Raw genomic sequence first — 9823 nt, forward strand, 5'->3', positions numbered from 1 at the left:
AGGCACCTATTGTTAGTATTTTTAGACATGTCAGAGCTCTCTTACGGCCTGGAGCAAAGATTGGTTCAGAGCGTTGGCGGAACTTCTGCGGGATTTCAAACGTCCAGGGAATATGAAATCCCTAAGTCCTTTTTTGCTCCCTTTAGGAACTTCCGAGGAACTTCGAAAAGGGACATCTGAGGGATTTCAAAAAAGGGACTTCGGAGGGTGGTCGTTTTCTGTTAGGGTTGTTGGTAATATCCTGTCGAACAACAAGAAATAGGTGGATGTAAGTCACAGGAAGGGAGTTGATCACTAGATGAAGGAGTATTCCTTAAAAAAGCCACTTACCCAGTAAAAGTAAACAATATTTGGATATGGATACATATTCCTTAAATAGAACCAAGGCAAGCACACTTGGATCACACGTTGGTTTGCGGAAATGGTAACCACCACCTGTAATCAGAAATTGAAACAAAATTAACATTTACCTGGATGTTGTGTGTTCACTAATATAAGATAAAAGTCTGCATTTCAGATAAGGATTATGTAGCCGACAAAAACTTACTAAAAATCAGCAGTTAAAGCCAGCTTTGTTGAAATACATTTGTCCAAGGCGAACCAAATTTGAATGCGTTCCCACTGCATTCAATTAAAAGGAGCTTCTCTTATCACAGCTAGGATAAGGCTCACGCTGTCTCACCCGTGACTTATATTCTGTTGAATAAGAAGTAACTTGTTAGGACAGAAGAATGAAATGAAAAGCAAAGACTGTCTAGATGACTTCTATTCCCCTCAGGTAAGGTGCAAAGTGACTTACCGAGGGTCTTGAATAGCAATGTTTTTCTCTTGCAAAATCAGGGTGTGTGAACTTGGAACTCGTAACTTCACGCAGACTTCTGGAATGAATTCATCTTTGCAATCTTGAAGAAATAACAACTCCCTGTAACAGATAAAGACAACTTAATTTCAATTTATTTATTAGATAATAAATCAAGACAATGTTAAGACTCACCTTTACTGCGTTTTGAGGAACAGAAAATCTTAGATTGGGATAGAACCGTGACACATTAGTCTTGATGTCTACTCAGCAATACAGAAGAAGATCAGACAGTAAATAAGGATGCATAAATTAGAAATCTGAAAGTGACATAAGGTTTTGTCAAAGAATGGGGCAATTCCAGAGTGATTAAAATGAAGATAGTTTTACAGAGAAGAATGACAAAAAAGCTTAGCATTTTAAAAGTCCATGGAAAGAAATACTGATAATCAAAATAAATCTCATTTAGTTTCAGCAGACCAAACAAAACAGGCATTGACAAACATAATCAAACTTTAGTGTAGAAGTAAGGGCATTGCACTAGGTATCACACAATGACAAGGCGAGAATTAAAACAAAGTGTAACACAAGTTCGAATTTCAAGTACAACCAGTATGTCAATTAAGTTATAAGGCACAAAGTTTCAACATAGAACATAAAATCAGGCAGGGTACCCAAAACATTTCATTAATCGTCAGCACATGAGCACACACAAACAGGGTAAGAAATAGTCTACCATCCAAACATCAAGCAGTCCACACACACACGAAAAAAACAAAAAACACACCAGCATGAATGTTCACAATTAAAGTTCACTCAAAATGTCACATAGAAATTGTTTCCACCTTACTTATAAGGAAACAACACTGGAGACCAATATTTACCTTTCCAGGGCAGATTGGCAGTCAGACCAAAAACAGCTGTAGGAAAAGTTTTAGATCAACAACGGCATACTTCCAGCATAAAGGAAGAGGGCATAAGAGATTGACCAAACACAAGAAAGCCACATAAAAAGACAGAGAATATAGAGAGGCACCTTCATCACAATGATTGTTGGCAAGTGCACAAAAACAAACAAGTACCAGAAAGTAAGCACTACACATATAGATTCAAAGTCAAGGCAGTAAATTTTATAAAAAATATATGAAACAGATAGGCAGACAACAAGCAGAGTGGTACATTGATAAACACATAACTTTAACATATAATATGAAAAAGTAAGTTACTAAATCACTAAGGCATCACTCTTTCACTCAAAATTCAGTTCACAGGTGGAAGGCTGACCACAATGTATCACACAAACCAGGGAAAAATATAAAAAATACAGACAGAGAAGCACAAATAAGCATAGGAGCAGCATCACACATACAGTTGGTATACAGAACAACAGCAAAACAATTAAGAAAAAACTGAACACCTTCAGGCAGTAAGTATGAACTCGTTAATAAGAAACCGGCAAGAGATGGAAAGTTTTGGCAAAGCCAATAAAAATACATTAGTAAAATTGATCAAACTGGAAAAAAAATAGTTACAGAGAATAAGGACAAAAAGAGCATAGCATCTTAAAACATAAGATACAATGAATACTATCAAGTCCATCAAAAAAGAGTTTTGCAGAGAAAATACCAAGTGGATCATACCAGCATGACCGTTCAAAATTCAAGTACCAACAATATGTCAATCAATCACAAGGCGCAAAGTTTCAAGATAGAAATTAACAAGCTGGGCCCGCTCTTCCGCCAAACCAAGTTGCCAGCTCCGCTTCGCTCCACCGGCAACTCGGTTCGGCAGGGAGCGGGCCCAGCTTGGCCTGCCGGCGGCGTTTGGGACGGGCCTTCGGCCCGTCTCTTCTGACTTTTCATGGTGTAATACATCTTCTATCCGAAAACGGGCCTTCGGTCCGTTGGAGTGACAGCTCGCGTTGGACCATCTTTTTGCCAGGTACCTTTTCTGTCCACTTCGTAATCAAAACTCAACAAACGAAGTATTCTTTTCATACGCTGAACATCTTTGGCTGTGTGTGCCGTAGTTTGTAGAATACATGCAAGTTATGCCAAATCCCTTCTAAGTTATTGATGTTAGCTTATGAATCAAATAACACACCAATGAAAAGATACATAAGACTAGCCCTAGAAGAAGTTATAAATATACTTCCAGACATACTCTGATTGACTCCGAACGTGTTCGAACAAAAAAATTTTTTTTTGGTTTTTTTTTTTTTTTTTTTTCTTTTTTGCATGGAAGTGTACACGTTTTATTAATGATGTCCCACCATAAAATAAGCCCACTCTTCTGCTTAGAAGAAAATTTTGAACCGACGGCATACTTCTCAGACAGAAGTGTACTTCTGGAAAAGTAAAAATATTTCTGTTTTGGCCAGTTTGGTAAGAAACACTCCCTTTTGTAAGTAAACAGGACAAAACTTTAGCCCAAGAGGCTCTACTTTCACAAGTTACCCCTTAGGAGACCATCAAATGTTTTCTAAAATTAATATATTTATTTTTAAGCCACTTTCGTGGGTAAAACTCCCTCTAGCGCTTGAACGGTGAGAGATAGAGCCAAACGGACAAAATTTTAGCCCGAAGGGCTCTACTTCCACAAGTTACCCCATAGGAGACCATCAAATATTTTCTAAAATTTATATATTTATTTTTGGGCCACTTTCGTGAGAGAAACTCGCTTTAGCGCCTAAACGGTGAGAGATAGAGCGAAACGGACGAAATTTTCGCCCAAAGGGCTCTACTTTAACGGGTTACCCCTTAGGAGACCATAAAAAAAATATTTTTTTTCCACTTCTTGGACCAACCCCTATTTCTTTGTTACCCCCTCAGACCCACTCAGGGGTGGTTGCCAGGATTTGCACCAACCGTTTCGTTGACCAGAAGTGACAACAATTATACCCTGAAAATTTCAAACCTCTAGCTCACGTCCTTCTTGGGAAACGGACAGAGACAGACAGACAGACACAGAGGCGATGGCATAAGCCCGCTTATATAGCTTTTAAGCAAAAGAGCGGGCTAAAAAAGGGTATCAGGCACGGTATTGGAGTCAGTGAACAGAGACAAAACAAAAAACAAAATGGCAAGAATTAAGGTTCAGAAGAGTCAGCACATAATGAACAGGATAAGACACAGCAAAAAGACCCAATTAATTTCAAGAGAACAGACAGTTAGGCAGACAATGCAATAATGGTACAAAATTATTGAGGGGGTTCAAATTGGATCATCAGAGACAAGGGCAGTCAAAAAACACTACTATCATTATAGAAACCTCACACAAAACCAAACGCAAACAAAGAACAATGTCAGATGAGCCAAACAGCGAACGCACAGCGAAAGACCCAATTCATTTCCAATAAACGTAGACCGAAAGGCAAAACATAGCATTTCTACACAAGTAACATCGCAATAACGGTACAAGATCAATACGGGGTTGCAAATCGAATCATCAACACACAACTGACAAGGACGAGCAGAGTTGATGCAATCGTTCTAAATCAATAAGCCACAGAAAGAACATTAGAATTACACCCATATCAAATGACAACACATAAACAAAGTACACTTCATCCCCCGCAGTTTACTTGGGTGTGTCCTGGAAAATATTACTCCCCCCTGCCATTCTGACTTATCACATAAGCTCAAAATGCAATACACAAGAGTCATAAGGCAAGCTTGAATCGGAAAGAATAAAAAGTAAAGTTTACTTCCCTTTTGCCTGGATCAGGAAATGACGATTAACAGCTGCAGACAGTTGACGTCATCTTGAGTTTGGCTGACAATATGGCTGGCTGTGAAGAAATTCATAGATTAGCAAGGAATTACAAATTCACCAATCAAAATCAAGTCAAGACAGAGAAAAGTAGACTAACCTCTTCACTTGAATCCGTTCCAGAGAGTCACTGCTACTTCGCAACCACCATTCACTGGCAGAGCTGCGAGAAGACTCCAAGACCACATTAGCACAACATCAATAACCTATTGAAAAACAAAATATCAGCATACAATCAAAATAGAACTCTTAAAATTTATAAAGCCACTGTGAACACTTTTTGAAAATATAAAAGCCAGTCCTGTAAAGTGAAGGGGGAAAAAGTAGAAAAACATAACCTCCTGGGCCGAAAAATAACGGCATTTTAAATTGTTTCACTACTTTCACATTAATGACAGCCGCTCAGTCGAAAATAATATATTTACAGACTGTTTTAAAGACATAGCTTCAAGAACACACGCTAATTGGCTCCAAAAGGAAAGAAAATCTTACCTGTTGCCTTTCATAACGGTCATTTGTCCCAGTGCGAGTAACCGCTTTCCACTTCCGCCACACCGCGGCATTGAATCGTTCATTTAGAAAAAAACAACAATACTTATTGTTGATTAATTGTTAATAATTTACGATATTAATGAACTGAAAAGACAAATCGGGAGTATTATTTTGCTTTAAAACACACAAACACACAGACAGGCCACACCCACCCGCCCACGGCCTGTTCAGACACGCACGGCGCACTCGCCCGCAGGCCGCAGGCTAAGGGATATAAGCAACTGCTGCCAACCGTATAATTGTCATCAAACATTCAAACCTCGTTCAGATCTCAACGGACCAGGTCTAGAATGATCAATCAAATAATAAAAGTTATTAAAAATCATTTTGAACTGTTTTTTTTTATGCGTTTCAATTACTCTTGCCCATCACAGTGTTACCTTTTTCGGAGCTGGAGTTGGTTCACTTCGGTGCAGCCGATCAAAACAACTGTGGCGTCTGGCAACTCAAATCTATTTATCCTTTTTTTTCTTAAAATTGAAATTAAAATAAAATATCATGTGAGATGATATGTCTTATAATTTAACTGCTATAGCAGTGGAATTTTACCAAATGCCGTTGCTTCTGCTTTTTATTAAATTACTATCTGACACCTTCACAGTTATGTTGAGTTTCAGTAAGCTTGGTTGGTTTTGTTCATGTTTTGATAATTTGTCTTTTCCTTTATTAGGTGGAAATGCCAGTGTCACAAGAAATTCTACTTTGTCGAAAGGTTGCTCCACAGCTCTCCGCTAACTTGTGAATCACCATCCACGGTGACTACTTCACAGACATGAGCTTGACCAGGATGAGGGTTATGGCTCCCACATCATTTCCTACCTACCTCAAAGGGAGCCATCATGAAGAAAGGGGTAAATGTCTACTACAAGTTGTCATCAAAAACCTTCACCTCTTAGTTATACTCTGTAAGTACTTTGTAAGGATTCCTTCTGGCAAATGCTGTATCAATCAAATCCTGCCCCTTGATTACCCGTCAATCCAAGACTGTCACAGAGTGTCGCCTTGGACAGGAACTGCACTTGATAATGAAATTACTTGCATTTAAATAGAGGTTAGCTTTTGGATGGCTTGTTGATCATGACGCTGTGCTCAGGAAGATTGTCTTTGTTGCAGGCTAAAATTCCCTACGCTGTCGAAGTCATCGTGGTCATTACTGATCATCATTCCCAGTTAAACTGGATCCATTGACTGGAGCATATGTGTACTGTTTTGATTTTCAGTCTCAGTTTACATTCCATCTGGCTTAACTTTATTTGAAGTTATCATTCCATTTTGCCTATCGCAGGTGACAATCTCTCCAATGAACAAGAATGTTTCACTCCGTGTACTTATTGGGTATTCATGCACATGAATCAAATTTCAATGAGAGACGGGAGTCTGGATGCTGCAGTTGTATTGATTGAGAACCGCGCACAATGTCATCAGGCCATCTCTGAGTCATCGCTGACAGGTATGTGGCTCTTGTACCCTTGTCTTTAATGTATAATTTATTTTATTTCTTAAAATGTCATAACAGTAGTTGTGGTCTAGTGTCATGCAAGTCTTTGATATTCCTGCAGATGCGTATCTTTATCCAAGAAGGAAGCTCTTTTCTCATGCACAAGAATAAGAATGGATGGATGGAATCAAATTCAGAAGAGAGAGGGAAGAAGGAGTGTGGAAGCTGCTGTAATATTGAGGTTTCTGCACCAATTTTCACCAAGGCCCTTTTTGAATCTATGTTTGATAGGTATACATGCCTCTTGTACTCAAGCTTTCAATCTGTCATTCATTTTATGTTTAAAAATTCTATTACTGTAGTATTTGTTGTCTAGTGTCTTGTAAGTCATTGATGTTTTACATTTCTGCAGATGTTTATATCCTAGGAGAAGCCTCTCTGTTCATGGAAAAGACTAGGAATGGATGTTATCAAATTCACATGAGAGAGAGAGTGTTTAAGCTGCAATTCTGTTTATTATTCTGCACCATCACCACTACCTGGCTTTCTTTCCTTTTTTTAATCAATGTGTGCGAGTTTTAATTGCCTTTAATAAGTGCTGCAGCTGTGCTTTCCTCAACTACATGTGTTCAATTATCTTTTCATTTAACTCGAGTCAAACCTGCAACATTTTTATGTTTTGTGATCATCAGGTTGTTTGCGTGTATGGTCCTGTTTTTAAATTTTATGTTTTCATATGCTAATTTAGAACCTAGTGTCAGACTTGTCAGTTTGAGATCCCATTTTAAATGTCAGTCAACTATTTACTTTCAATCAATCATCAGAAAATATTTATCTGTACTTTGTGAAAAGGTTGTCTGTAAAAGTTGTAGTAAGTGCTGTATTGGCAAGCAATTTTGCATGTTTTCTTGTTCAGAATCTTGACCTTGTGGCTAGCTTTTAGGCATTAATTTGTCTCTGCTTAAATTATTTTCTCTCTGATTTTGAAGACCTGCCTGTGGTCTTTGATATTACCAACCAGCCTCAGTGCAGTTTTGTGTGTCTTTAAATTCTGTGGTTTTTCATTCCTTATGAAAAATGTGTTTGGCCAACATTTCTGATTCAAAGATCAGCCTTGTGACGTTCTTTTTAAAGTCAAACAGCTCTTTTGAATACTTTGCCTGAAGATTGTGATTCCCTTTAAACCGCTTTTGCCATAAGTCCCCTGCTCAGTCAAGATTACCTGGATACACAATTGCTACTGCAAGTGTTCTGCTTAGCTTTGAGTTTCTTAAAAAAATAAAAAAAAATAAATGTGAGTCAGGCTTTGATTACTTTATTAGATATTTGTATTTAAGTATATACTCATAAATCTTTGTCTTGCTGTATGATGTATCTTGTATGGTGAATAATAAACTAAAGTAAACAACTTGATTAATATTAATCTCCCTGAGTATAGCTAAACACCTTCTTACCACCAAGACTTGTGAAAAACTAACACACATGGTATGGTCCAAATTTATACAAGAATAGTACTGCTCATAATGGTTACTTTATCATGATTCAAATGCCTGAGTTTGAGGATGTTGGCTGTATAGTGCAAACTCAATTATCTAGAATACACAAGACTTAGGTGTCAGGACAAGATGCGGAGTGGTGACCAACTGAGTGTTAAGTTCGGATAAATAAATGGATTGATTTTAAGCGAGGCAGCCAGTCTTCATGAAGCATTTCAAGTGAAATTGGACACGGACACCTGCCACATTACGTTTCTTTCCCTTCTGAATTCACTCCAGATTATAAGACACATTGGTGGTAACTATTAACATAAGATATTCAAACCTCAGAATCTTGGTATGAAAAGGAAAATTTAAAACAAAACAGTTCTCAAAATGCAGTAAGGTATAGGTTTAATAACAAGAAAAATTCTATAAAAATATTTAGAAATACTTTTGAAGTACAATCTTGAAGTACTTTGAAGCAAAAATTAACAAGTACAGGTAAAGTAGTCATCTATCGTAAAAGACAATGTCGACTGACATAAGAGTAATCAATAAAAACAAAATCTTGAGTAAAAAGCAATTACAACACACAAAAATTATGGGAAAGTAACCCATCATACAGTAGCAATGCACTGTTAATAAAAAACACAATACAAGAAAGTAAATACACATTTAACTAATCAGAAGCAATCATCCGCCAGCAGCGATTTTGTGAACGGCTGTGACTCCACCTTCCAAATTTCCTTCCTGCATCTTGGGCAGGATGGATCCAGCGATTCACTGATCCTCACAACACATACGTAGCAAAATTGGAAGCAGTGACACGGATAGAGAACACCCAGAAAGCTCTCTCTATTGTTGGCTGAGCGATAGCGAAGCCTATTACTCCAGTGAGGATCTAAAAGTTTCGCGTCTGTCTGTCTGTGTGTCTGTGTGTTTGTCTGTGCGCACGATAACTCGAGAACAAATTGAGCTAGCGACCTGGGATTTTCAGGGTCGTTTTGCATCATAAAAAGACAGATCGAGTTCGAAGAAGAGCATTCTAGCTCAAAAATTGGATTTTTAAAAAATCGAAAACCACAGGTCCGCAAATTGACGTTTTTTAAAAATATTTTTTTAATGTTTTCTAAGAGGTAACTCATCAATGTAGAACCCTCTGGGCGAAAATTTCGACTGTTTGGCTCTATCATTAACCGTTTAGGCGCCACATGGAGTTTTTGACGAAAATAAGCGAAAAAATGTACAACCCTGCATGTATAGTCGAAGTGACGGGAAGTTGACGGGCCGGAGGCCCGTATCTTTGTGTTCATATTTGCGATACCCGACTCGGGTGTCAGCGCCGCAGGCCTAGGTAGATGTAAGTAGTATGGGCTGCACTTTGTCGCAAATTTTTGTCGCAAGGGGTGGGGGGCCCAGAAAACGAATCCGTTGCATGGAGTGGGGGGCCGCGACGTTTTTGTAGAATGTGACGAGGTGGAGGGGGAAAATATTTTTTCTGCCTCGGTCGGGTTTCGATCTTGGAACTTTGGTTTCGTAGTTGGGGGCGCTAACCCCTAGACCACTGGACCGCTGAGGGTCAAAGGGATCTGATTGACATGTGTATCGGAGAGCGGGCGCTGGCGCGGCTGGCCCGGCCCTTTCTCGGCTTAGCTCGGGAGGCGCTCGGCTCGGCTCGGCTCGGCTCGGCCTACAAGGGGTATCGGCAGCAAGTGGTGTTTACACGTTTCGCCGCAAGAGGCGCTCGGCTCGGCCCGGCTGAGCTCACACCACGCCGGCACCACT

General features: G+C 39.0%; 1 long non-coding RNA gene across 1 annotated transcript; it reads right to left on the reverse strand.

Annotated features, from left to right (window-relative positions):
• Window positions 1–233: 233 nt before the first annotated feature.
• On the reverse strand, window positions 234–2515 carry LOC127751400 (uncharacterized). The gene is made up of 4 exons (XR_008012112.1): window positions 995–2515; window positions 800–922; window positions 548–696; window positions 234–435 (listed from the first exon to the last, which is right to left on the reverse strand). It is a non-coding gene; the product is annotated as an uncharacterized LOC127751400 (long non-coding RNA).
• Between the last annotated feature and the right edge of the window lie 7308 nt (window positions 2516–9823).

Source organism: Frankliniella occidentalis, unplaced genomic scaffold (genome assembly GCF_000697945.3).
Source record: "Frankliniella occidentalis isolate FOCC.00 unplaced genomic scaffold, Focc_3.1 Scaffold462, whole genome shotgun sequence".
Taxonomy (NCBI): Eukaryota; Metazoa; Arthropoda; class Insecta; order Thysanoptera; family Thripidae; genus Frankliniella; species Frankliniella occidentalis.